The sequence below is a fragment of the Podarcis erhardii genome, assembly GCF_964252035.2.
Source record: "Podarcis erhardii genome assembly, chromosome: 10".
NCBI lineage: Eukaryota > Metazoa > Chordata > Lepidosauria > Squamata > Lacertidae > Podarcis > Podarcis erhardii.
The window spans coordinates 41,167,358-41,195,033 of NC_138500.1; the positions used below are offsets into that span (position 1 = coordinate 41,167,358).

Here is a 27,676-nt window from a genome sequence, read left to right on the forward strand (position 1 = left end):
GCATGTTCATCCATATTTCTTGCACCTTGAATATTGATTTAAGTCAGACTACTCCCATCGGTGTTGACCATTGATCATGCTTACTGGGGCTGAGAGGAGTTACGAGTCTAACAACATCGGCAGGGCCACAGGTTCCCCGTTCTGGCTGTGAGCCATGTTCAGAACGCCTGTCATTCCAAGTTCAGGGAACCATGCAGTGCATTTAAATACTCTCCAAAGTAAGGAAAGGACACTTGTCTATGTTTATAGCATACCTCATCATTAGAGGTGTATATTTCCATGTATTTACTTGACAGGATAACAAGTGACCTTCTAAGTTATTTGAACAGTGCTGCCAATATTTTAAGAGCAGAATCACTTTTGATTAGAATTTCCTGCTCTATGAGTAAAATTTATGTCATTTCCCCTTAGACCCTGACAGTGTCAAGATGACAATTTTTATAATATGATTCAGAAGATATTGTCTCTGTCATGTCCCATTTGGCAGCACAAGCAACCCTGAAATCCTTCAGAGAAAAATGACTGATCCCCTACGGAGCTTAAAAGGGGTGGAAGCGATAAGGGTGGCGGATTTGTTTATTGGGCTCAGGAGAAAGCTATACAAAGCAAAAACATATTTCAAAATAGAACAAAGCAAATTATAACCCCACTGAAGTAGTAAATAAATATAAATAAAGCTGTGGTTTGCTCTCTTTAATTCCTAGAATTATGTATTTTAGAAATCATTACATTTGAGCATAAGACGGTTCAAATGATTAGCTACTTGGATGCATCCATAATTTACGTACCTGTTTTTTGTGTGTTACAACTGTTGCCATGGCAATGATCTGATCTCACACTGCAGATATTGGCACGGTTACTACACAGCATAAACTATGTAAAGATCTTTCTCTTGAACTCTTTTGACATACACCACTATCTTCCGTTTAAGCAAAGGACCGCTTTCAAATCATGGCCTTAGCCTATAGACCCATCTATATTACTCAATTATTACAGCATTGCCTGTCATCTCTCCACTAAATCACATCTGAGTCCATTGTAACCACCCAATTATGTATGTATAACTTGCTCTATATAACTCATATCACATCATTCTGTTTGATCGGTCAAGTCAACACGTTCTTGGCTTTAGCCAAATTTGGGGGGGGGGCATGTGTAAGCCATTTAAAGAGTCTAATACTGGTTGTGAAATCCTGCTCTGAGTTCCACTGAAGTCATCCAGTTAAGTGTGGATGCTTAGATGCTGTAGCCCAGCAATGGGAAACCTCAGGCCTGGTGCGTAAATGCAGATCTCAAGGCCTCTCTGTATGGCCTTTTGAGATTCCTCCTCAGGCCACACTCCTTCTCCCCAGGGCATACCACTCATCACCCCTACTGGGCACTCTCTTTGAGTGCTTTTGCCTGGCTAAAACATATAACTGAACTTTGATAATGCATCTTGCCTTCCTGAATAAAGGATAGAGAGGGATGAGTGAGTAGGAACTAGCCTATTCTACAAAGACAACATTTATATCTGTTGCTCCACCCACTTTTGCCTCTGCTCCCGCCCACCACTGGCATTTGGCCTCCAGGATGATGTCTAGAAGGGAATATAGCCCTTGGGCCGATGTAGCCTGACACCAAATAGACAGCAGTTCTTTGCAGTTACAAAAATTAAATTAACAGATCTACAGGGGAAATGCCATTTGTATGGCAAGGCAGCAGAGGCAGACCTTGGGGGTCTCAAATTTCAGCAACATTCTATGCAACACCAAAATTCAGTGCCCCCCACCTCTTGTCTTCCATTTTACATGACAGTTGCAGCACCCCCTCTCACAGTCCTCCCAGGCCTCACACCCAGTGCAACTGAACCCGTCATGCTCCCTAAATCCATCTCTGATGGCAGGCTCCTTCTTTACCATACACACACTCAATATAATGCCCCTTCCAAAACCAGTTTGATGTCCATATCATGATATTGGTTTCATAATTTTTGACCTGGCAATATATTGTGAATCATGATGGATGTGTGTGTGTGCACTATTATGAAAAAATCACAATGTGGGAAAAACCATGAAGCCAGCCAATGCACCATCCTTATTTCAGACATTGTGATAAATTGGTATATCATGATGTTTAGCTGGTGATATATTGTGAAGTTGAAGACCAGTTCTCACCCAGTCCTAATCGTTGGATTCCACATTCATCAACCTAGAATAACTTTGAAAATATTCTGTATTTGCAGTCATTAACATAAATTGTAACCTGTGTCACTCATAGGTATTATATTATAATTATAATATAATATATAATGTAATATAAAATTATAATTTATTATTTAACCCCCCCCAAAAAAAAAATCTGGCTGGATTTCCCCAGCCACTCTGGGAAAGGCATTAACATGTCAGGGGAAGCTCTCTTTGAAACATTGTGATTTCTACAGGGTTTTTAATTCCACTCCCCCCAAAAAGCTTTCATCTCTCAATCCCTCTTACCCAACTTCAAATTATCTCTGGGTACCACTTTTCTGAGATTTATTGAAAATACATTTTAGATTGTTCAGCAGTCCTCCACTAGAAATCCTGTACCACTCACACAGCACATTTCTAATGAAGTGCCACATACATAAACCCATTGGTCTCATTCCTGATGCTTTCAGCCGATACAATTGCCATTTTGGTTAATGGCAAGTGTCTCTTAACTTTCATCCTCTTTGCTATTATTGACTAGGAGAGCCACACTCCCTACACCCCTGTCCCTGCTGGCTGAAGCCTTAACCCATGGGTAAGCAAACTAAGGCTGGGGGCCAGATCCAGCCTAATCGCCTTTAAATCCGGCCCGCGGACGGTCTGGGAATCAGTGTGTTTTTACATGAGTAGAATGTGTGCTTTTATTTAAAATGAATCTCTGGGTTATTTGTGGGGCATAGGAATTCGTTCATCCCCCCCCCAAAAAAAATAGTCAGGCTCCCCGCAAGGTCTGAGGACCAGTGGACCAGCCCCCTGCTGAAAAAGTTTGCTGACCCCTGCCTTAACCCTTTGTACCATGAGCACAAATCTTTGTACATCTGGCTGAATGTGCTTGGGATTTGTGATGTGATCAGCAACTCTGATCTAAAAGTGATCAAGGAGAGGGCTTGACCTTTGATAGGCCACTTTGACCAGGGGGAGGCATGGCTGTTCAGTACCACCCATGGCTGCAGATGAAGATTCTGCTTCTGCATCTCTAACTTGAATTCGCCATTTTTTTTAAAAAAAATAATAAAATCAAGCTGGCATGGCTGCAAAGGAAAGCTATTTGCAAATTCAAATTTTGACTTCAAAGGATGAATCAGGAGTGCATTCCCGATTCTTCCTTTGCAGCCACAGCTTGAATTTTTCTGTGCCAGATATCACATGTCAGGTGGATGTGGTTTGCTGAAAATGGTTGCGCTGCCTAACCTCTGAGCCTCTGGGCTGGAGGCACTTCACCCTGATGTAGAGGATTTTATGTGCATTCATCCAAACATGCAAAGTTCACCACTCCAAATCTTTCTCAGCACACACAGGCTGTCTATATTTAGACATTCAATACGGAAAATCGGTATTCAATACAGTTCTGATGAAGGATATGGAGTCCAGCTGTGGCAAGAAGTAGTCGCAGGGCTAAGCATTGCATTTCTATTTAGGGAGAGATGCTGACAATATACCTGCCCTCTTTTCGTTTCTAAAAGGCCAAACATCCAATCGACTGCAGGAGAATAGCATCCCCATACATTTTAAAATAGCATCAATTCCTTGCCCAGCGCAAGTGTTCTGTGAGCATTTTTCCTGCTGAGAATATATGTGAAGCCTACAGAATGAAGCCACAAAGCAGGAAAGGGTTGCTCAGGAGATACTCAATAAATATCTCTGCTTTTGCTCTGGACTGTTAAGCTTTGAAGAGGCCACAAAATATAGTGGGTCAGCTTGATGGGTCATGAATTATAGAGGCCTGACGGTGCACTTATCCCATATCTTTCTCATGAAGTCTGCATCAATTCCAGCCCAGCAGCTAAGCACATTCTTGGGATCATCAAAAGCCTTTGCCTAATGTTCATTCGGAAGCTACTCCAGTGACTACCTTTGCATAATTCCACTCATCCCCTCAATCATAATCAGCCATATCAAAAAAAAATTTTGTCTCCTTGGCTGGGAACCAATTCTTACTTCCTGCCAAGTGCCACAGATACTACAAAATGCTTGTCCTGCAGTTGTAATTTTGCTACATGATACAGACAGCAGCAGAGCTTGCTTTGAAAGGCTTTCTATAAATAGAACGGAGATGCTGTAGTAGCTGGCCGACTGATTTTGCCAGACAGCTTTTCTCTCTACTGATTGGAATCCTGAAGTGACTTTTCCTATTCTCATGTGCTAGGGCAATCCACTGTAATATATTTGAGTGGAATGTTATATTATTCAGAACAATAATATGCATTTACTGTATGCATTTGCTTTTCTATGCTTATATTATCCAGAAAGAGTTTCAGTTTAATGTACTGAGTTTCAAAACATCAATTCCACTATCTTCTTTTTAAATACACTAATAGACATTGTTTCATTTTCTCTGATTCACTGAATTGTTGGAATTTCTGGGCAGCCATTACAGAGAAAGAAATTTCTTTTGTCATAGGAAGAATTGGAACAAGCCATTTAATCTGCACATATGCAACTTGAGTAGTAAGGGGTTGTGATAGAGCAGAAACAAATACACAAGCCCTTGTGTTCTAAAAAGCATCGCCCTTACTGCCCAGAAAACATCCTAGCAACACTGCAGACTTAAATCCATTTCAGTGTATTTGTGTTTTCTTTGCTCACAAACTCTGTCCTCAAGTATTCCCCGACTTCTAGTTTGGGGCATGACTCCAACTACATTCTATATACTATATGCTAAGGGTCTATTGTGTACCCCAAATTTGATCCTAAGTAAATATCATTAGACTTCTCTTCCAGTCTGTCCTACCCATATTTCCAGATGAGCGAGGGGAGCTGTCCAGCAGTTTCAGCAAGATTCACACAAGTCAGTGGGTCAAGTGCTGAAGAGCAGAGGAGCTGTCCAGGAGACTCCCAGAACTTCTAGACAAGAGCTAAAAGTTTCTGTAATTGGCCTGGGCACCCCAGTCTTTCTGGCATAATATGCAAGGTGTGCAACAATAACCTTCCACACTGGCTGCTCCTGAACCATGTTGATTTGAAACCATCACATATACATAACCACACAGAGAGAGAGACTTAGACTCCTCCCCACCCCAACAAAAAATCCTCAGAAACATGGCAGGTTAAGGGATGTCTGTGCATCCTTTCTTCTTGCCAATGAAGATCATCCTTGGTGGTAGTAGAGTCAATTAGAGAGGATCATTGGATTAGGAAGCTTTGGTAAGTATGAAGAAACAAGTACATGCTTTATTTAGCTTGCATTTTATTCGCATATTTTTAGTAGGGGGTCTCACATTGTAAACTACCCCAAGCTGGTGGGATGGGTGGAAACTATGGGCTCCAAATCCAGGAGATAAACGCCAAATAACGGTTGAGAATTGGACCTTTAAAAGGTGCTGGAGGAAGAGTGACTTGTTGGCATACAGTACCACCTCCCGTTTTATCCTTGGTGGCGAACACAAATAAAATCTAGGGCTAAAGGAATAAAACATTGCCTTTGAGCATTGTAATGAAGTCATTTAAAATCCCACGCTGTCCTGGAATTTACAGCGCAACTTTTGCATGCAAAGTGGGTAAGTAAATTAGACAGGGAAAGGTTCAGAATCTATGCTCATGCTTATTTGAAGGTATAGATTTCATATGGCCATGGGTAATGGGTAAACAACCTGGATGCTGGAAATTAAATGCTAACATTTCATGACTCTGAAAGATGCCGTGGCAGGGTTAATCCTGCTTCAGGTCATGGCACTTAGATTTTATTTCAGATCAGAAGAGTCTGTTTACCTTTCAGAGGAGTATAGGAAGCTCCTGAATGAATGAGATCCTGCTACTGAATGAGATCATTTGCCCCTTCTTCTTCAGTATTGTCTACACTGACTGCAGCAGCTCTCCAGGATTTCAAACAGTGTTATCCCTCAGCTTTACGTGGAGATGCCGAGAATTGCACCTGGGACCTTCTGCATTCAAAGCAAGGTTCTACCACTGAGCTGCAGATCCTTTACCTTGAAGACAGAAACGGGGATAGGCTTTCTGAAATGGAAATGCCCTCCAGGATGTGGAATTTTGCATTTTCCTCCTTCCTAAGACGTAATGCTTTAGAACTACATGAAAACCTGTGCTCTTATCTACAGTCAGCCAAACTAGAAATACAAGCATTCCTGTGCATACAGGAATGCCATATCTTCAACAAGTCCCTTTTAGTACCCATCTCCTCAAACCAAAGCACAAACCGTCATGTTGAGTGGCAGAAAAACCTTGAACAGTATATTGATGGCTGCTTTTATGTACCCTTTGGGACAATGAGCACTGAATGAGCATGACTCATTTCATCATATGCTGATTCACACAAGCTTCAAAAATTTGAGCCATGGAATTCGAGCCCTGGTAACCTTTGAAAAATAACTTTAAGCATGTCATTGTCATGATAATGCTTCTTGCCCATCATATATTGCTTATGTAAAACCACAGTATAACACCTTCCCCCCATTTTTTAGTACATTATCTCCAAGGACTCAACCATGTATCAAGGGACCTGTGTGTTTCACCAAAGGTGGAGAAAGACCTGTGTGACAGCTGGATTTTATATCTCCAGAGATAGGTTGACAACCATTGCATGCTTCTTCTTCCTGCAGTGAAACCCGAAACCTTCACAACACGTAACTGGGCCCCATTGCTGCTATTTTCTCCCTCATTCCAGATGCACCACCAGGTAAAGGACGACTTATGCAGTTCATAGCTGATGCTTATGAATAATCATGAATCAAAATCCACTCATGGTAACAACAAGAAACCTGTGTACATGTGTCCTTGTAGAAAGTAGCTAAAGCCCCCCCTTTCAGAAATCTTTCTCACTTTCTTTACTTCATGTCAGTAGCAAGATGACACACACACCCCCGCACTATTTCACAGAATTGTAAAAAGCATTTTTTGGTCAAATGAAATGCTGCTTGATTTTTGCCATTTTGAACTGGTCTGATTTGCCACCATTTTGATTGGTTTCTCCTGCATTCAGTGACCTTTAGCTTGTTGGGCGGGAGAGCTGGTGAAGAGAGAAGCTTGCACCTGAAGTATGCTCAGATAATTTGCCAAACGACTTAAGCCCCCTGCCTTTATTTTTCATTGAACACAAAAATGATAGTAACACACAGACTGTACATGAATGGCTAGGATGAAAGTTAAAGTGCCCACAAGCATTCTTAAAAGCAAAACAAAAAACCTCTTCTTCCTGCTGATTTATTGTAACACTGAAAGTATGTTTCGATAGTTGCTCCAGGCCAAAGGATTGTATGCAATATTTTCCCTGACTATTTTCTTTATTTCTATTCCTCTTTGTGTGTTTTTCTGCTACTTGATGTATAAGGTGGCTAACTATGAAATAATAAAGGGAAAGAAGGACCCATTAATTTCAAAAGTATTTCTTTATACTTCCCTCCAAGCTCTCTACTAGTGTTTTTTTAAGCTTCATCATTTCCATGACACATTTTACAAAACTGGTGGTGCCAGTATTTGGGCAATGATCACCACTGCCTTCTTGTCCAGCCGCATACACTTTTTGTGAAGGTCAAGTCTATACATTTCTGTTGGACTGCATCCTAAGACAGCTCTCACTAGCTGGGGGGAATTAAGTAAGGATGCCTGGATACCCTGCCTTTTTTGTGTGCATTTAAACCAGAGCAACTTACAAGTTACAAGTAGGACCTTTGTTCAGGATTCCAGCCAGGCCACTCTAATCCCCAGTTTTCCTTCCCCTCATCCAAACACTGAGCATTCTGTTTTCACCCAGGAAGGAATGAACATCTGAGGACAAAATATCAACACAGAATGCCCTTTGTGATCTCCGTAATCTTTATTTTATTTAATGTTCCTGGGTGCCTTACTAAGTCTCTGCATTATTACACTGGGTGATCTGTAAGAAGTCTAAAGGACAACTGACAGTGATTTGCTGCCCTGGCATCAACTCTAATGAACTGCCAGAAAAGAGTCCTTAAGAAGGCACTTTGATGTTGGAGTGCATAAGGCTTTTGGAGAGGAAAAATGGAATCCAGTTTCTTATCAGATGTGCATTTCAATCTATCCACTTGCAGAAATGTGTCATTCTTCTGGGAAGTTGTCTTTTATTTTAACAAAATATGGGGTTGAATGTAGCTTTCCGTGTCACATAATATCATTTCTGAAAGAGTGAGCAGAATAAATGAAAGGGAATTCAATTACTCATCCCCAATCCTGTTTGTTGAAGATATGCTCTCATCTGCTGGAAAAGAGATGACAAACTGCATAGAAGGGGAAAGGTGCTCCCTTTTTAACCCAACAGGATTCAGTCAATTTAGTGACTGAGTGGTCTGTTCCATTAAATACAACATCCTATGCATAATTTTAGAGTGAATGGACAATGTCTATCAAAGCAGACCTGAAAAGCAGAATAATAGAATTGTAGAATTGGAAGGGATCCTGAGGGTCATCCAGGCCAACCCTCTGCAATGCAGGAATCTCGACTCAAGTATGCATGACAGATGGCCATCCAACCTCTGCTTAAAAACCTGCTGTAAAGGAGAGTCCACCAACTTCCGAGGGAGTCCATTTCACTGTTGAACAGCTCTTACCATCCAAAGATTCTTCCTGATATTTAGTTAGAATCTACCTTTCTTGTAACTTGAATCCATTGGTTCAGATTCTACCTTCCAGAGCCAGAGAAAATAAGCTTCATTTTCCACGTGACAACCATATTTGAAGATGGCTTTCATATCTCCTCTTAACCAGGCTAAACATGCCCAAGTCTCTCAACCATTCCTCATATGGCTTGGTTTCCAGATCCTCAAGTATCTTGGCCGCCCTTCTCTGCAGATGTTCTAGTTTGTCAATATTATTATTATTATTATTATTATTATTATTATTATTATTATTATTTATTATTAGGGAGCCAGTGTGGTGTAGTGGTTAAGAGCGGTAGACTTGTAATCTGGGGAACCGGGTTCGCGTCCCCGCTCCTCCACATGCAGCTGCTGGGTGACCTTGGGCCAGTCACACTTCTCTGAAGTCTCTCAGCCTCACTCACCTCACAGAGTGTTTGTTGTGGGGGAGGAAGGGAAAGGAGAATGTTAGCCTCTTTGAGACTCCTTCGGGTAGTGATAAAGCGGGTTATCAAATCCAAACTCTTATAATTATAATTATAATTATAATTAATTATAATTATAATTATAATTATAATTATAATAATTTATTCTGAAAATTAATATATAAAGCTTAAAGTTGTGAGGACTGATCATGTGGTGTAGATACTAAAGGAATGGGCTTGCATGCAGGAAATTGTGAATTCTGTCTTTTGAACTACATCTTCATCTCCTTGTTTACATTGCTACCTTTATGCAAAAAGTCTAGGGTTCAAGTGCTGCCATCTCTAGAGGACCTTTGTTAACAAAGCACATAAAAAACTTCAGATCAAAAGTCTAGAGACCTGCTGCCCTTCAGTACAGGGCAGGAGAGAGAACCAGTGTTACCAGGCATATGGCAGCTGCTTATATCCTTCTTTATATTTTTGAGGATCTCTGTATGCAAAATGCTCCACAGTGGGCAATGAGAGTCCTTGTTGCAGTTCAGGTACTCAGCCACTGCATTGCTTGCTATTGATACTCAATGGCCTGGAAGCTCAGCAGTGAAACTCACAACTGCAGGCAAATAGCTTTATCTGCTCTACAGAGTTGTGACGATAAAAGGAGATTAGAATTGTAAAGCACTTTATACATTGAGATAGCCGGGGATGATTATTGTTTGGGGTGGCACTGGAATGAAGATAAGACTGCTTACAGAAATGTCACATTTCCCAAAACCAAGTTCTGCATCTTGAATAATTCATTAATAGAGTTTGAGATCTTTACTCACCTTTTTCCTTGCAGGATCTCAAAATGTTTTAGAGGCATCACATCCTTCAAAGTGTGCTGTGTCATCTAATATTTATGCTCTCTCCTCTTTCTGAGCTCAACATGATTAACCCACACCCAAAACACTGATATTATGTAATGCTTTCAAAATGTTTGGCAATGGTTTTTAGAGGGTTATAAAATATTATCATGTTTTGCCTGATTTCATGCTGATGGCACTTCATTGTTTATACTGTGTAATGGTTCTAGGGGTTGCTCGTGCGTAAACCGGTGCAACACCTGGCTGGGTTGCCTGAGTGAACCTTTTCTGTCCGGACAGCCACGGGTCAATCGCTGGCACAATCCGTCAGTGGGCGTTTCTTGAACTTCTTCCAGCAAAGAAGCTCTTTGATGCCTAGTCTCCTCCTACTCTCCCTGTGCGGAAGCCTTCTGCGCAAGGAGGGTGTAGGCAGCGGAGGACCCTTACTCTCCCTGCTGGTCCCTGGCAAGGAGTCATGGGACCGCCTCACCGATTCCCCCATCTGCCCCCCTTCTCCACTGGTGCTACGCTGATTCTCTTTCCCAGAAGATGGGCTGCCTCTCCCCATCCCGGGACGCTCTCTGGGACCCCTCCGGAGCCCGCTCTCTCCCTCCGGCCTGATGGCAGTTCCCTGACATCCTGTCTTTTAACTTCTTTGCATTCATATTTTCCCCACCTACCCTGTGTTAATAGGTTCAGTTTTTCACAAACCAGCCGTATTTTTAGAGTCAAAAGCATTATGAAAGCCAGGTTAAACAACTCCTTGCTTTGAAGCAAGCTGGAATTATTAAAGGAACTCATCATGGGCAGAGTTGCTTTATCGCAAGCAAGAGAGATTAAACTGTGATCCACAAACTACCTGAAAGCCAGCAGCTTTAACACCAGTGGGATGGCAGCAAGTGAACAAATGTAATGCTATGGTACTGGGTTGCACATCAATTTGCTCCAACAGAAATAAAGCAATTTCATATCCCTTTTATCTCAATGGCCCAATCTTCTGAGTCATCGTGTCAGCAAACAAATGTCCAGGGTTAAGTGTCAACAGCAGCTCTGCTGGCTTAAGAAGTGCCTCTATTCCGGAATCACAATTTTTCTGGAATTTCACTCAGATGAAGGAGCATGTGTAGCTGACAGTACACAAGAGTTGTAGTAGCATAGTGAATGCCTGCTGGGAAGAAAAGATCTTCATTCTTAAGGAAATTAGCCCTGAGTGCTCACTGGAAGGACAGATCGTGAAGCTGAGATTCCAATACTTTGGCCACCTCATGAGAAGAGAAGGCTCCCTGGAAAAGACCCTGATGTTGGGAAAGATGGAGGGCACAAGGAGAAGGGGATGACAGAGGACGAAATGGTTGGATAGTGTTCTCGAAGCTACCAGCATGAGTTTGACCAAACTGCGGGAGGCAGTGGAAGACAGGAGTGCTTGACATGTTCTGGTCCATGGGGTCACAAAGAGTTGGACACGACTAAACAACAACAATATAGGCTGGACATTTAGTAGGGAGTGACCCTGTCTGACCTCAACTGCATGACTAGGGGTGGATGAATTTGTTGATTTAAGTTTCTTCAGTCTGTCCTATTTCCACATCAGTGTTCAGATTTTTCTAAACCCTGCAAGAAAATGTGCACACTTTCCCACACACATTTCTCCTAACATATGCATGTTTGCATGGAATGCTTATACACATTATTGCACACAATTTTCCTAACTGAATTGTTTTCACTAATATATGCATTTTGCTGTGCACAAATTTTTGTATCCATTATTTTGGTTGGCGATAAATAACAAAATTCAGAGAAGTGAGAATTTCTCAAGAAAGCTGTAGTTTTCATTTTGGTTTGGACAGTGTGAATTAGGTAGGTTTGCATTAAAATGTCAGTCAAAGTCATTTCTCCCCATCCATATGCAGGGCATAGAACTAGAGCCTGAGAGATGTGACAAGGATGAGACTAAAGGTGGTTCCTCTATGAAAAATTCATTTCAGGCTCATTCAGAGGAATTATATTTCATGTATGATCTGGGTGGAATGGTTTTCAAAAAATATGAGGTTAACATAACTGCTATATGCTTAGAAACCAAAGGGAACCTAGAAAAAGAGTGTAACATTTTTGTGGGCCTGACATCAAAGAAACAGGCTTATATCTTAGGACTTTCCCACCTTATGTGGAGACTGCTGAGAGACATTAACACATCCTGCCTCTCCCAGCCCATCAGGTCTCATTGACCAGTCCCATCCTCATTTAAGATGGAAGGCAACTGGTGGTCCTGGTCCACTATTAGAGGACTGGTCCAGTGAGTCCCCGAGGAGCAGAAGGGCAAGGCACTTTGTAATCATCTCTCAGTGAGTTGGTAACCCCAGTGTATTGGGAATTGATCATATTGCCGGGGGATGTGATATAGAACAGGGCTTATCAACTTTTCTGGGCCAGTAAGCATGTTTGGCATTTTGAGAAAGTGCTGTGGAAACCAGTCACAAAATGGCTGACACTGGGCATGTGGCATAATGCAAAATGACTGCCATGAGGGTATGTCAGGAGAGCAGGAGCCAATGCAAATAGGAACTGAGCAAGAAGAGTAAACAGTCTCTCATGCACTGTGGATTTTTGAGGGGATAATTACTGAGACTTTTGTGGATGTCATAGGAGGTACTGGTGGGCACACTGGTGCCCATGGGCACTGTGCTGCCAAGCCCTGTTTTAGGGTGTCTCAGCATGGTGTGTTTTAAAGTGAAAAATACCAGGGTTAAGATTATGGGAGAGAAGCACACATTCTGTATGTACTGGAAACACAGAAAGATTTGTTTCAGGATAGTTAAGGGGTGGAACTGTTGAAATATGCTGAGAGTGCTGGACTTGGGCACAACTTAAGACAGGGGTCAGCAACCTTTTTCAGCTGTAGGCCAGTCCACCATCCCTCAGACCATGTGGTGGGCTGGACTATATTTTGAAGAAAAAAAGAACGAATTCCTATGCCCCACAAATACCCCAGAGATGCATTTTAAATAAAAGTACACATTCTACTAATGTAAAAAGACGCTGATTCCTGGACTGTCCACAGACCGGATTGAGAAGGTGATTGGGCTGCATCTGGCCCATGGGCCTTAGGTTGCCTACCCCTGTCCTAAGACAATGTTGTAACCATTTACCCTGTTCTAGATGCACTGTGCACCACTGTAAGGCCATTTCTGAGCATCTGGATGCACTGCTGCCTTGAACGGCTTGTCAGCATTTCTTTTTTAATTCTCCTACTGGAGACTTCATAATTAACCATGTTAATTTATTTTGTGATGCTTCTTGGCATGCAGAGTTACCCATCAGATGCAGAATTTCATTCAAAAGTTTGTCTTGAGCTACCTAGCGATTTTGAATTAATGGGACATTGGCAGGAAACTGCAAGGGTTGTTTGTTTTCTTTTGGCTTTTCGCTGACTTGAAGGACTATTTTTGTGCTCGAGTCACTTGCAGTTTTTTGAAAACTACAACACTAGACAAGTTTATTTTGGCACCTGTCACCAATATGTACAATTCGTTGGAATAATCTTTCTCATCTAGTACACTGGAGAGCTGACAGTTTTCAGCTGTGCTGTAGGGCTGTGCACCAGATTCAGCCGTGTCCTGAACCAAATTGGGCTGATTCAGAGGGCTCTGGGTGGAGGCAGTCCTGACCCACCACCACCTAAGCCTCCTCCTATTACTCAGGAGCCTTTGTCCTCTGTGAATGTGGAAGCAATTCTGATGCTGGACCAGCTCTGTTGCTGCTTCCATTGCTGCATTCCATTGGAGAGACACCAGGACAAATGAGCTTTGCAGAGGCAGCTGACTCAAAGGAATGTCTGTTTGCTTGCCCATCTCAGAACTCTTCTCCTCCCTTCAAATGAAAGGTGCAGGGGGCATGTTGCTTGTTGGATCAATGCATTACTTTGAGATTAGCAATGCATCCAGCCTCATGAATGTGCTGAATCCCATAACCCATGACTTACGTACCAATATGATTATGCATTACTGGAGCTGTGAGTTCAAGTTCTTCACCATCAACCGGGGAAGGCCAGAAGTGTCTCATTTACAGTGGTACCTCTAGTTACGGACTTGATCCGTTCCGGGGTGCCATTCACACCCCAAAAAGTCCGCAACTAGAGAGCCATCTCTGCACACACATGCAGCGCGATAGATCACTTCTGTGCATTCGCTTCTGGGTTTGCTGCGTTTGTATCCTAAAAAAACACAGCCAGAGACTGATGTAACAAGAGGTACGACTGTAAATGCTTTAACCAAGTGCCAGTCAATATGACTACAGCATCTGCATGGCAGCAACACGTCCATTGAGCTGATGCACTGCTCTCCAATGCTGCATTGATACTTATAGAGTATCCAATGCTGCATCGATCACCTATAGAGAAAGTGGGTGTGGCTTGGCTGGTACAGCCTTGCAGGTCAAATGGAGAGTCCTAACAGCCTGATTAGGTGCTGCCAGAACTGCATCAGGCTGATCCCAGGCCTCAGAACCTAAGTATGAAAGTCTCTCCACCTGATTCTGAGATGGAACTTTCTGCTACTCTTAGTCCTAAAGCATGGAATGAAAGAAAAAGGATGTTGAAACCCAGGTGCCAATCAATGATGCCTAACTAGATGCACAATTGAAGGATATGTAGAGATAACAGACTCAATAACTGATATTGACAACACTACTACTACTAATTTATTTCTACCCCGCCTATCTGGCTGGGTCTTCCCAGCTACTCTGGGCAGCTTCCAAGAAAAGATTAAAAATACATTAAAACATCAGTCATTAAAAACTTCCCTAAACATGGTAAATGTTTTGGGATACCTAGTAAGAATGAATAACATATGCTGGTTAATAATATTACCAAGAGGAATAGTTTGTGATCATTTTTTGGACAAAAAAAAATATTGACAGAGCCAGGCTTATTGTTTATAAATGATAACATTTACGCAATTATATTCTGACTTTATTCTTTTAAAGAATTTTTGAAGTTTCTATTTTGAACTGTTACAGTACTCATTCCAGAGATGGGTACAAATACAATGGTTTTTATTTTATCAATATGTGAATGTGACTGACAAAACAAATGCTCATGCAGCTCAGGAGGGGAATTCTCTGGGGGCTGTCAAAGAAGACTGAATGAGGCCAACACAATGTGGTTCTGCTTGCCCTGCCAGGTCACTTAAACCCGTCAGTAACATTTTGTTACTCAAAATGCCAGGAGGATTGGAAAGTTTCAATGAAAGTGGGATTGATGTTTGGCACTTTTCCACACCTTAATATTCTTTCCACTAACCCAAATCGTTGAGAGTGCTACCTTTAGCACCTGCACACTGAGTAAAAGAGTTGGTGGCTGTGAGCTTTCATATTGCTAGCATTTTTCAGTGTTACTGTTTAGGGGTAGATTGCTTTTTGAACTCTGACAGATATTTATTAAAACTGGAACAGGCATTGTTTCAGAACTTTTTTAGATACAGCCTTGAAGTTGACAGGTATTTTAATATGTAACTACATATTTTAACTCATTTATGTTTTGGAAAATTTGAAGTCAGTGTGTTTTTAACATTTGATTCCCCCCCCCCCCCAGCATTTTTAATGTATACATAATGTATTTTATGTAAACTGCTTAGAGGTTTTGATGATTAAGTTGTATATAAATGGCACATAAGTAGTATATAAATCCTGTTATTGGTTATGAAGAAGCCAAATGCCCGATTTTACTTATTTATTTATTATTACATTGATGTTCCAACTTTCCCCATAGGACCTCAGGATGGTGTGCTTGGTTCTCCCCTCTCTACTGTATCTTCCACGTAACCCTGTGAGGTAAATTCAGCTGAGGGTCTATGGCTGCGTTAGCACATAATAGTAAGCCAAACCATTGCTTAGCTTGAATGCTCAAATCCACTGGCTTCTGAGGAGGAGCTCTCTCCCTCTTTGCTCTTCCACAGACCTTTTAGGCCACTGCATGGCTCTACAGCCACAGCAGCTGCTGTAACTCTCCAGTGGTTTGACTTCACCCTTGAAGGTACACTCTTCCATTGTCACTCCCAAGACAGGCCAACAAAAAAGAGGTTTAAACCATGCTTCAACATGCCATCTCACCTCCTTAACCATGATCTGTAGCTATCGTTCAGTTTACCATGATGTGGAAAACAGGTAAATGACTGCCACAGTCTCCTCATAAACTTCAAAGCTGAATGGGGATTTCTACCTACACCATTCAGCCTCTCTTTGCTATGGTGATGGTTTTTCACTGAAGGATTTACTTGGTACAGAGGTTGAATATTGGCAAGTGGGCCAATTCTTGAAAGTTTGCATAATAACAATGACTTTTTAAAAATGGACAGAAAATATTTGCACTTTTCTTCTCTTATGGCAGTAGAAGCCTTGGATTACACCTTTGGTTCCTGTTTTATAGCAGCCTTTTAGATGAACTGTGTGACTGCCACTTCAAAGTGCCTTAGTTATGCTAAACAGCCTCCTTTCTGAAAGAGGCTTTCAGGTGCGTGGCACATTATTAGGGAGCATTTTCCTCTGCCTCCTCTTTTGTACACCACTCAAAACATACCCTTTCTATTCCCCCATTAAAGAAGCACATTTAAATCACTTGCAGCACAGTCTTCTATGTTTCTACTCAGAAGTAAGCACTACTGAGTTCACTGAGACTTACTCTCAGATGAGTGTGTATAGACTGGAGCCTGAGACTGTGCTAAGCCTAGGGCCCAATCTGCCATCAACCTTCTGTTACTTAAAATAAAATGAAAGCTCAAGTACAACTCTCATTTATTTCAACTGGTAGTGTGAAAGTGGCAGTATTGGAGGCAGGTGGGTTTAAAAATATTTCTGCGCCATCTTTCCATCCATCAAGATCCACAAGGCTGGCATAGCAACGATGCAAAGCAAGCAAATAAAACACAGTAAATCACCCTAAATAAGAAAACCAAAGCACAAGCAGCAATAAAGCAATGGTGTTAAATGGGGAGGTGTTAATGAACAGTTATCCCAGATTCAGTGGTGCTTTCGGGGCAGGACTTTGGGGCAGATGTTGTCAAGGATGAGCTGGGACCCACTAGACGGAGCAGGGTTGACGTACTACACTTTGAAGTAAGTAGCAAAATGCACATTGCCATTTAAATGCTGAGGGAGGGACATAAGGCTATTAAGTCTAATTACCTAAGTGCACCACTGAACAGATTTCATCCAAAGCCTTTTAAACTATGAGTAGGCAAACTAAGGCCCGGGGGCCAGATCTGGCGCAATCGCCTTCTAAATCTGGCCCACAGAACGTCCAGGAATCAGTGTGTTTTTTCATGAATAGAATGTGTCCTTTAATTTAAAATGCATCTCTGGGTTATTTGTGGGGCCTGCCAGGTGTTTTTACATGAGTAGAATGTGTGCTTTTATTTAAAATGCATCTCTGGGTTATTTGTGGGGCATAGGAATTCGTTCATTTCCCCCCAAAAATATAGTCTGGCCCCCCACAAGGTTTGAGGGACAGTGGACTGGCCCCCTGCTGAAAAAGTTTGCTGACCCCTGTTTTAAACCATTGCTATTGCAAAGGTGTTCTCCACTCTGACTACTGAAATTCCTCACAGAAAACAAACTCCAGAAAGTACTGTGGAAGAATTACAAGAGGGAGAGACTCCAGTGTGAAAACACTAAATAAAAACATACCAGGAGATTTGATTCCTGGTATGTTTGATTCTAGGCATGAGGAGGGACAGTGGCTTCCTGCCACGCTACAGATGTCTATCTACATAACAATGCTAGGATGATAGGGTTATCCCATACTACTGCTGTTGTGAAAGGCCATTTAACTGTATTGTCACATAGCACTGTTTTTGCATTTTATTACCATCTGACTTCACTGGTCACCATAGGTACCAGCTTCCTCGGAACCTGGGTGCCTGAGCACTCACAAAATTCCCCATGAAGGAGCTGGGCACCCACAAATTCCGGCACCAGGGCCAGGCATGCTTCATAGCACCCTTGGCCCCAGGCACCCATGGTCGCAGGGCCAAGCTGGCACTCCTGCTGGTCACCACGGCTTTCCCCATCTTCATGAACATGCTTATAAACTTCCCAGTCGAGGATAATGCAGAGGTGCATCCAACTAGAGGTCAGGTGAGCAGTGATGTTCCACCACACCAGCCACTACTGCTTTAGCCCATTGAAGCTTATGCTGTAATAAGTGTTAAGTTTTTTAAGGTGCTGCAAGACTTTGTTGTTTTGGCTTCAGAAGGCTAACATGGCTCTACCTCTCTAGAGGAGGAGGGAAACCCCCATTACATGCTGACTGGGATAGAATTGGTTCAGATGATTGATCGGCTGCCTTACCCCTTGTGCAAAGAGCTGCTTACAGTGTTTGTCTCAGAGGGATGTGTGCACGCAGAATGGCTGGAGGCAGAACTGTGACCTTACGCAACTCTGATCCTCCAATGTATGACTCTGCCAGCTGACAGATTGTGTGGGATGACTCTGGAAGACATTGATGTCAGTATTCTAAAATTGGAACAGGCATTTTCTTTTCTTTGGCGCCCTCCATTCATCACTGCTTTCTTGTTAAATCAAAATAATCTGTGATTTAATTTTTAATTTAATTTTTTTACCCAGATGGTTTTAATGTGATTAGCAGTTCCAGTTTTTAAATTGGGCTAATTACATTTTCCCGTTGACTATCTGCATGCTGCTTTCTGAAATAGCCCTTTACAGTCTGAGAAATGTATATTTTAGGGCAGCCCCCAAGCTTTTAGGGTGAGTGCAAAGTAGCAAAGTTATCAGTGACAAGTAAGTGTGTGCACAGTGGAGCAGTTACATAATTTCAGACTCTATACTTAATTGGGGTGTGCGTGCGAGGGAGAATCTTTAGACAGTCGTGTGCGCTAGATTCGCTTCAAAATGTGGTAAGCTAGCCCACGTTTTTAAGCTCTCTTGCTAGTTTTGCTGAGTGGGATCTTGGGCTTCTGCCTCACAGTCCTGCCTTGACAGCACCACAAAGTGTGGGTAAGGACAGCTTGATATGCTCTGTGTTTCCAAAACTGAAATAATCTCTGGAAACAGGCATAGATTGTCTCATTTGAAAGGTGAGATACATTAGTGCAATTTCGCCACTGCAATTAGACCCATTGGAAGCCACTGCATGCAAGGCTTATGGCAGATAAAACATTTATGCTGTCCATCAAATATCTCCCTAATTGGAATTTTTTGAAAGTAATGTATGAAATATCCCAGAACAGACAAAGGAGGAGCCCAAAGGCAAGACAGGCTCCTTTTGAAGGGAGCAGATGCACCAGCAATTAGAAATCCACAAATGAGAGAAAGGGAGCATCTTGAGGAAATTACTGGTTATCAACAAAGCAACTGAAAATAAATATCCATGTTCAGGAGGGGAAAGTGATATATGAAGACAGGATGCTTTTTTTTAAAAGGAGAAACTGCCTTGTAAATGTTGTGGATCTGAAAGTAGCATAGAGGCATACTCAAATTTGTCTGTCGGTCAAGTATATTGCTGGTTATTGCAGCCATGTGAAATTATTGCATTCAGAAGTGGCTTGCTGGGTGAGGTGGAACTGCTATGCTAGCTTCCTAGCAGGTGGGTCACTTTTGCTTACCAGGAGGGGGAGAGGGAGGACCCTGTAATAATATAGTGGGGTCAGATGTAGTTTTCCTGTCAAGCTTCATTCTGCAGTGCTAAGTGTGATTCACATTGCAATTCCCATTTACCTTTGTATGCTCTAGCGTTCATAGAATACCATGGTAGCCATGACATTGCTAGCAAGCCTACAAAATGCTAGGCTGTTTTATAAATGTAGCTAGCATGATTATTATTGTGCCCAAAGTAGCATAAAAGAATCCAAGGGCGAGAGAATCAAGGAACATTACCCTCCCCCCCAAACAAGGAAGAAATGAGAGAGATCTTTCTTCAGAAGGCAAGGAACTGTAAGGAACAATGGAAAAAAAATATCAGTCTTATCAGTGATTGGGTGGAGTGAGGATGAGACAAAAGAGCTCATTGTAATGATCGGGACATAATATGTATGAAAAGCATGACTGTGTTTTCATTATAAATGAGCGATATAGAAATTTTAATATAGAAAGTGAATTATTATATTGATCTAAGGCCCCATCTGTACTGTAAATTTATACATTCACACCACTTTAAGCAACCATGGTTTCTCCCAAAGAATATGGGAACTGTAGTTTGTTAAAAGTATTGAGAGTTGTTAGGAGACCCCTGTCCCCCTCCCCACAAGAGTTACCATTCTCAGAGTGATCTAATAGGCAATCCCTCTTCCTTATGGAACTCTGGGAATTGTAGTTTTGTGAGGGGAATAGGGGTCTCATAACAACTCCCAGTACCCTTAACAAACTGCAAATCCCAGGATTCTTTGCAAGAAGCCATAGCTGCCTGAAGTGGGATGATATTGCTTTAATGTATAGGGCATATGGAGCCTGATTCATTTTCACAACATAGCAAGGTGAAGCATGTTACTATTTTTTCCCCACTTTAAAGAAACAAAGAATGAAGTCAAGAATTGTGAAATTGCTGGAGTCCATAACCAAGTTAGATAATCAACTCAGACATATAACAGCAAAGACTAATAGTGGGCCACCTCCGTTTATCTGGTCTTATTGTCTAAACTCATCACACAACAAAAAGTGCCTGGGGATAACTTGCTAAGGTGAACCACACAAGTGGTAGAAACACAGAAGGAGTAACCGAGAAATGTTCTTAAAATAAATCTTATTAATCATTAGTATGGTATCTCTAGTCTTCATAAATTTCAAAAATTCTGATACTTACTCCATCATATCATGGTATTTTACAGGAAACTGTGAATGTTCACAGTTCAGAAAGTGCTTCATTCCCACCATCTAGATTAAGAGACCTGTATCTGTTACGGGACTACAACTCCCATCATTCCCAGCCATTGGGCATGCTGACTGAGACTAGTGGGAGTTGTAGTCCAACAGCATCTGGTGGGGAACCTGATTGGCTGCCCCCATCAAATTCTGTTTTAAAGGGCTTTCCTGATCATTTTTTGCTACAGCCCTGATATAGCATTGCTAAAATTACCCAGACTATTTAGCAAGAAAACTAATGTTCTATCCCCACTCTTTGTTCCTGCTCTCTTGGACCCTCCATAGCTTTATTTTGACAAAATTCCTGTCTTCGGAGCACTTAAGAAAATAGAAGGCTCCAATTAAATTCATCTGCCAGCAAGTCACAAGCTAGAACAGACAGAAGAAATGAATACACCAGGGGACTATTTAAGAGCTAGAATTAAAGCATTCAAAATAGAGCAACGCTAGATAATCAATAAGATGGCAAGTAAGTCCTCACTCATATAGTCAAATTATACATTTGCACAAAATTTGGATTTCTGTCTTGCATTCTGGAGAGACAGCTGACAAGAAAGAAGCTAAAATTATGCCCACAGCAGAAAATCACACCAGGAGACTAGAACCAGCTTTGCAGCATTCTGCCATAGTAATGACTATTTCAGCTGCTTTAAAACAGAGCCTCATATACACTGCACTAAGCATGCCAAGTTGAGGTACACATAGTATTCCACACACATTTCAAGTAGGGAGGAGATTGCCTCCATCATGAGACGTGAATAGGGGAGAACCTGTGCAAAAGAAAACTTCCATATTAGTATTAGGGCCTCCACACCCACAGCAGATCACTACGTTAGATTTTTGCCATGTCCTGGAGACTTTATAAAATGTTTAAGTGCAGTATGGAACTGCAGAGATGACAGTAAACAATCATATGGGTCCTTACAGACTTTTGAGAGCCAAAGCCACTTTATCAGATGTAGGAACATCATATATGATATTGGATGAAGGGCAGGTGGGTGGTGTTTGACCAAAATGGCAAATGGGAAGGCGAGTGAACCAAATTTGGCCCAAGGAATGGAGGTTCTCCACCCTTGGGATATAATATATGCAGCAGAATTATGCAAAGCAGAAACTATACAATAATAAGGAACTTATGGAGGAGGAAGAAATAGAGTTCGGAGTTTTTAAACTAGAAGAGGAGGGGCTCACTGACAACCTCCCCAGACTTCTGTCTATGCTGTCCCTTCTCTTTGCTAATATTGCCTGTCTACCTGTTTCGTTTGAACCTGCAAGCAGTGAGCAGATTGAGCAACACCCATTGTTCCCCATGCACCCTTACTGTGTATGGTTGCACAGACTGAGCCTAAAGAGAAAGAGTAAATGAATGGGCAACAGGGACAGAAGAGGAGACAGGCCACTCAAGGATGGAACCCACTGACAGTATTTTGAGCAAGGGACCTCCAAAAGCTGGCACTGAATATTGACTCTCCCCCAGGAACATCCTTAAGGATAGTACATCCTCAGAATCATAGAATTGTAAAGGTGGAAGCTGCCCCAAGGGTCGTCTAGCCCAACCCCCTGCAATCTAGGAATTATAGCTAAGGAATCCCTAACAGAGGCCCGTTCAACCTCTGTTTTAAAACCTCTAGTGAAGGAGAGTCCACCACCATCCAAAGCAGTTGCTTCCAATGTTGAACAGCTCTTACCACCAAAAAGTTCTTTCTAATGCTTACCAATGGTTGTTAGCTATTACTTACCATGGTTATTAGTTACTGTGGGGTGTGAAACACCGAGCAGTCAAATACAACATTCCTAGAGTGGACATGTTTAGACATGAAGAGGGATGTTTGTCTAGCCAGTAGATAAACTTCCTGTTTCCTCCTGGGCTGTGACAAACTTCCTCTACATGTGACCAGAGGTGGGCGTCACTTTACCTGTACAGGTGACAAAAGCACAGGGCTGGCCACCACATCTCTCTCTCCTCCATTTTGCTTCCATCGAAGAAGCATCAGCCTGAGATGCTCTCTTGGCTTCCAAGAGAGGACAAAGGAACTATCTTCCTCTGGGATATACTCCAGGTATATATATTTTGTAGCTTAAGTCTGCTTTCTGGGATCCATCTGGGAAAAGAATGAGTAAGTAAACTATTTTAAACTTTTATACAAGACTGTGTCTATTCTTTTCTAAGAGGGAATAAAAGGGGAATTACCAGGAAACTTATTTTAGAGGCTTAAGCAGGCCTGGCAAACCTATCCGCTGTGTAAGTTTACAAGGGGAATGTTACTCTGCTAAATTGTAGAACTTATTAACACAAGTTGGGAAGGATATAATTAAACAATATATCCTCTCCTGCCTCCCTGAACATTCCCACAGTTATTAAGAACATTTAACCCTTAACTTAATGCAGACAAGATGCTGCATTAAGTACGTCAAGACTATTGAGGGCTGCTGGTCCTTTACGTCAGTATCTCCACCTATAACTGCTATACCAAATTAGAGATGTGAGTGTCCCCCCCCCCCGTGTTATACCACTTATGCTAAACTCCCTAGAAACTTTTACATCTACTACTCACTGAATTACTTACTTACCTACATCTGTGAGAATGTGAAAACAGTTAAACTGGAATTATTCTGAGGCTGCTATAGATTTGGAGTACCCTTTTCTACTTTAGCAGCAGAACAAAATTTGTAATTCAAATTAAATTACTTACTCAGAAATTTATACAATAGGACAGGCTGTAAAACTTAATTACTGCAGTGCAAAAATCATTTTCAGGAGCAATTACTCATAGACTTAGGTAACTTCCTTGGAACTTGATTATGTACAAGACTCTCAGGACCCTGGACAGCTCCCCCTTTCAGTCATCAATTGTATTCTCAACTGACCTGGCAGCCTGTTAGTCCCTTGGGCAGTAAAAGGGCTATGTTTGAAAGCCCACAGTATCAGATTTGGGCCCATTCTTAAAATTACTTTCTCAAACAGGTGGATGAAAGGCAGCCACATTCAGCTAATCCAGATATAAGTAGTCATGTAGCTGAAGTCGACAAATCAGGAGTAGGTTCTTGAAATTTACTTTCCCACCAGGTTGTAATTAAGATATGAGATTCCATTGAGAAGGTGGAAAAGATATGTATCTTGAACTCAGTAGGAGGGAGGAATATGTGAAAGAAGTCATTTGAAAATAGGCACTGCTTTGATGTATGCCGGGTAGCAAATACGTGACAGGCTGGCTTTCTCTCGTGTTTCTTCGTTATTTCAGAGAGTTGCAGGCTTAATAGCAGGAGCCTATTTAACTCATATTAACTAGAACAAGTATGGATATGAATATTTCATGAGCAGCTCCTTTACAAAACATTTTGGGGGAAAAAAGAACTAAGCTGGATCACTCAGGCTGAGTCTCCCTAACCTGGTGCTCTCCAGAGGTTCTGGACTACAACACCCATCAGTCCCAGTCAGTATGGCCAATAGTCAAAGATGATGGGAACTGTAGTCCAAAACATGCGAAAGACAACAGGTTGGGAAAGACTGCTACCACCCATCGCCCTGTTACTTGTTTGTTCTTTGTGGTTCAAATCTCTGTTCCCACCACAGCAACTGAAGCTGGAGAAAGGATTGGACTGAACTTGTATAGCTTTACATTTGGTTTACAATTATTTTATCAAAGAAAGACAGCTTGTGGTGAAGGGAAAAACCATAGATGATTTGAACAATCTATTGCTGAATAAATCACAATAGAAATAAGTGAATTTCTATGGTCCCCCCCCCAAAAAAATCCTATATTTTTCTTGAAATACAGTAACATCTTTCCAAAATTTGTATTCCTGGATCTGATAATGCTGCTGAACTGGGAATATCATGACAATAAAGTTACCAATTGCACAGAGTATAGTTTTGCAATCCTAATCTTCCATATTGGCTTAAAAATGTGTCCTTTCCTGAAAGACTCCAAAGATGTACTCCCATATAAAGACATTTGCCATCAAACTTTAATTTACAATTGTGCCTGAAAATGTAATTAGAGGGGGAAATGCAAAATTACTTTTAAAGAAAGGTTAAAGAACCTAACTAGCTTGCCGTTAGAGCAGCAAGTGCATTGCAAATGGCTTTGACATCTAGCATAAAATTAACTACAGGAAGCAGACACTTTGCAGACTGCAAAAATTCTTATTACTCTTTGTCATAATGTTAAGAAGTAAAGAAAGGAATCAGGCTTGGTTTTAAATAAAGCTAATGAAAATGTTGATTGTCTTCTCCTTCTGGAAACTTATCTACTGAATACAGGGGTGAGAGTGCACAAATTGGGAGGTCTAATTGCTGTCATCAATTTCACCAAACAATTCAGCAGCCGGGATCATTTGCAATAAAAGCTACAGTCCTGAGAACACTTACCTGGCAGGAAGGCCCACTGAAATTAATTGGATTTAGTTTGGAATACCCCTGCTTATGTTCAGATGAATACCTAAATGTCAATGTTACTTAACTGCACTGCTAAAAATTATAAAGAACATCTATATGAAGCCCCTGGGAGTTTTTGTCAGGAGAACTGCCATCAAAATGCAGATAACACCCAGCTCTGTCTCTTGGTTCCGTCTGAATTGGCAGAGACAACTGAGGTGTTAGGGCGGTGCTTGGAGGTTGAAATGGGCTGGATGTAGCCAATAAAAGAAAGTTGAATCCTGAAAAGGCAGAGGTGTTATGTGTTCTGAGTTCCCATGGTGGGGAGATGGCCTGTTTTGGACAGTGCTGCACTCCCCTGGAAAGAGAAGGGCCACAGCTTCAAGATGGTCCTAGATTCAACACTGTCACTGAAGCCTCAGGTGGCCTCAGTGGCTAGGAGTACCTATCTCCAGCTCCGGCCATAAATGACTTCGCCACTGTACTCCATGCTCTGGTAACTTCCAGATTGGGTTATTTTTAGGCACCTTTTGCTTGCAAATCATGTGGTCTCTCCTTGAGCTATGGTAAAGAAGAAGTCTGATTAATCTGAGTCCATGCCACTAAAACAGGCATGTCCAAAGTCCATTTTGGGGGCCTAATCTGGCCAGCTGGTCTGTGTAATCCAGCCCCTGTGGCAGTTTATTTCAACAACTTCAATCCTAAAGAAAAGGTTGGCCCTTTTGTCAGCCCTCACGGCCCTTCACTTCATCAAATCTGGCCCTCTTTGAAAAAAGTTTGGACACCACTGTACTAAAACCATTGTTAAAACTCCTCCCAAGTTCTTAAGTTTACGTGATTGGTTTTGTTGATGATACTGTTCACAGTAATTTATATGAACGATACTGTATGTCATAAACAGTTCCACTAGTAAGTCCCTTGCTCTGAAGGTTGCAGCTATGGTGGGCGGTAGTAGTCAGTCATCAGGGATTCTCTGAGGTGTGAAATTGCTAACTTGTGCACACTATTGACAGTGAGCATCTGCTGTACATACACAGACATTTACTATTCCACTTGTTGCTGGTGGCTAAAACAGTCTGGATGAGTAAGTGGAAGCTTCTGTCTTCTCCCAACCTTAAGCAATGGGTTACAAAAGGAGAAGAGGCAATGCTCTGTCATAGGCTTATGTGTCAGAGTACATAGGTCACCTGAAAAGAAAAAGTATTTGCTATTCAGCAGAAAACCAGTAAAAAAAGTGGGGGAGATGAGCCTTCTTTGGGAGGGAGTTCCACAACCTAGGCCAGGCACCCCCAAACTCGGCCCTCCAGCTGTTTTAGGACTACAATTCCCATCATCCCTAGCTAACAGGACCAGTGGTCAGGCATGATGGGAATTGTTGGAAGAGACTTTCTCTCAACAATGAGCCTTTTTATCAGAGCATTCTTAGGTGCAAATGTAGAAATAAATAAATGGGCATGTGACCCATAACAGTTCTGTGGTTCTATGCTCTTTGCAACAAGTTAAGAAAAAGGTTACCCTGCATGCTTTCATCCAGATTTGGCTTTCCCCCTTCAACAAAGGGACTAAAGAGACCCATTTATATGATAAGTATCACTTCCATGCCATAGGCATCTGAGAGACGCTTTACAGAGCACAAGTTGTGCTGGGGCTTAATCTGAAGGACAAACGTTCAATACATGCAAACTACCCAAATGAAATAGCAATCTGTTGACAGAGATGAAACAATGCAAACAGAATCAAACTGAGAACAGCAAGCAACTGAAATAATAAAGGTAGACAAGACAAAATTAATGCAGCTAAGATATTCAGATTGCAAAAAAACATTTACGAAACACTCAGGGGAACTCAGTGTTGGGGAATGATCCAAGTTAATCATAATTGTATTTGTTTTTCATTTGGCTACTTAAATGGTTTAATCCTTCTGTAACATGGCTGCTCTTTCAAGATAATGAATTTGTTTGCCACTGAGCTGTTACTTTCTGTTGTGTTCTATTTATTTGATTCTATCAGCAACTGAGAATGAAGCTTAGATTAGATTCTGTTTCTTTACGTGTCAGTTTCTCATGGGCAATACCCAATTACAATCATACTCAGAGTAGACTCATTGAAATGAATGGACTTAAATTAATTGGTTTTAGTGGTGCGTTTCTGAATATGATTTAGCTGGATATCATTCTACGCATTGATAGGCCAGTAGTTAATCAAATTTTATTCTAAACCACAACATTAGCCTTCCAGTCCTAAATATCTGCTTAAGCAGCAATTGTCCCTGTGGCAATTTTCTTTTCTTTTCTTTTTTTTTTACAGCTGAAATACCCTAGTTCAAGATTCCCTGCAGATGGAAACTCTCACTTCAACTGTTCCTTTCAGTACTGGTAATATCTAG

The 27,676-nt window shown here is 41.6% G+C and overlaps 1 long non-coding RNA gene across 1 annotated transcript; it reads left to right on the plus strand.

The window, feature by feature from the left end:
* The first annotated feature begins 926 nt into the window (after nucleotides 1–926).
* Nucleotides 927–27,676, plus strand: LOC309351206. Its single transcript, XR_014160752.1, has 3 exons — nucleotides 927–1,054; nucleotides 6,785–6,861; nucleotides 27,598–27,676. It is a non-coding gene; the product is annotated as an uncharacterized lncRNA (long non-coding RNA).